We start from the raw sequence: 2408 nt of genomic DNA, 5'->3' as shown, positions 1-2408 counted from the left end.
GGCGGGAGGAAAGAAGAAGGGAGAGACTTTCGCCATTTGATGCCATTCACGGAGGTAGAGACTGCTTCTCTCCGTCTGTGTCATTACACCGTCTGCCCCCCACCCCCGCACGGTTGTCCCTGGAGAACGATTGCTCTCAGAGAACCACCTATCTTGACACAGCAGACCATTTATTTTAGCACGGCTACCCGCCCCCTGCCCCGGAAACACAGAAGGGTGGACCCTTGTCTGTATCACAGGATCCTCGTGGAGTTGGGCGGGGCAGGGCAGGGGGCGTGGTTCTGTCTCACCCTTTCCTGACTCTGTTCCCTAGGCACCCCTTCAGCCAGAGTTACGTGCCGGCAGCCCTAATACCAGCCCTGCTTCCGGATGGCCTTTCCTCCCTCCTGGGCTGTCATCTGTTAACGCAGGGGGTGACGCTGGGCTCTGAATAAGGAGCCCAGCCCAGGCAAGAAAGACCTGACTGCACCTCTTGGCATTTGTGTCACTTTGGGAAGTTAGGTTACGTCACCTCACCATTGCACTAATGCGGATGATAAAATAATCGCTGCAAGGGGTTAACGACTTACTGTGTCGGGGCCTTTGCATCTGTCCTCTGGACAGCGCTGGGAGGTGTGGGTGTGCTTGCCCCAATGTACAGATGAAGATCAACTAGCCCCAGAGGTAGTGAGGTTCACCAGCATAATGTCTGTGAGGTGCTTGACACAGTGTCGGGCAGAAAAGGACCGTTCTGGCCCCTCAAGACAGTGCCTAGTAAGGAGGCCGTGACCTTCCAACATGGCCGTGGCTGTGCAGCCCCAAGTCTGAGCTGCGTTAGTTGCTCTGAGTTTCACGTGTCTTGAGGAGACAGTGACTTATTTTATAACCTGTATCTACAGGACCAATTTAGCAAATTAATTTTTCTTGTAGTAAGTATTTAAAATTCATTAGCTGTTGTCACTGATGATTTTCTCCCTATTCTTCGGTTCCATTTTTCAAGACTGGAGAGAAAGGACTGTTTGATTCCAGATCCATCACGCCACCAACCCCTTTTACAATTTCAAAATGAGCTGTCCATCCTGCCCTTGGATGAAATCCGGGTCCGCATCCTTCTCCTCCCAGTGGTAATAGTTGTAAGTCATAGCAGGAAGTCTTTGGGAATCAATTAAGGGGACTAATACTTTGGAAGACAGAAGAAAAAACAAAAACGTGTTCTGAAGGGAGGACTTAATTCACCATGCATCACAAAATTTTCTAAGTAAATTATTTTCAAGTCAGCTTGGCCCTTCTCTTAGCCATGACAGGGACACGTTTGGGTTTGATTTTAAAAATTCTAATCTATCACTGTCACCATTCCTGCTGCAATGTAAGGCTTTGGGGGTTTGTGGTAGATAACAGTTGTTACACTTCCTGCAGGCTAAGAAGGCAGTGACGGTTTGGTATGTTAACTCACAGAACAGACAAAAGGGAAGGGCAGGTAGGTGTAGAGAGAAGAAGGCGTGTCAGGCCAGAGCCGCCTGTGGTATTTGCTGCCCCCCACCGGTGCTCAGCATTGGTCCTTCCATTCTGCACCTCTTTTTGGACCGTCCCAGAAGCAGACCTGCGGTGATGGAGAGATGAAAACTGGGGAGTCACCCATAGCCTCGGGTGATGGAGAGATGCCCCAGACAGTAGCCCCGCCCTCGGGGAGCTTGCGATGGACCAGGAGAAACTAATAAGGGAACCACAAGTGGCCACCTACCTGTGGTGGGTACTTAGGTCACATGCATCCTGCCCGGGTACCTAGATGGAAGTTAGCCTTGAAAGACAGCTTCTGCCAGGCCTGGAGGGAGGGAGGCCTGCTCACCTGGCTTCTGTGCCTTGTAGGTCACAGTGCATTGACCGTGATAATCAGTAGAGTCGGCCCCCTCCAGGGGTCTCTGTAAACCTATCAACTGGCGTTCTGTGAAGTTGTGGGTACGCTGTGAACACCTGAACCTTTGTTATGTCTGAAGGCAGACTCCCTGGTTGGAGCCAGGGGTTCACTGCTTACTAGCTGGTACATCACACATTCTCTCTGAGCCTCAGTTTTTCCATCTCTAAAACGAAGATCACGACAGCACCTTGCTCATCGAGTCATTGTGAGGCTTAGAGAAGACCATACCTGTGTGTTTCCTGGCACAGCACAAGCATCCAACCTGGGTTAATTATTACCATCTCCTCAATTACTGTCATCACTTTCTTCTGTCGTAACTGTGTTGAATGCACGAATGGTGGAGTGGCTGGAGAGTGGATTACCACTAAAGGAGCCCCAGAGGCCGGGCGAAGCTACAGGTGACTCCCCAGTTGGCAATAATCAAAAAGGACAGCAGAGTCTATGAACCAGGCACAGGGTGCCAGAGCTGAAGGAACTTGAGGGAGACAGTCAGCAGCCCCACTTTGCAGGTGAG

This window comes from Kogia breviceps, chromosome 17, assembly GCF_026419965.1.
Source record: "Kogia breviceps isolate mKogBre1 chromosome 17, mKogBre1 haplotype 1, whole genome shotgun sequence".
NCBI lineage: Eukaryota > Metazoa > Chordata > Mammalia > Artiodactyla > Physeteridae > Kogia > Kogia breviceps.
Note: the sequence above shows the minus strand (reverse complement) of the source record.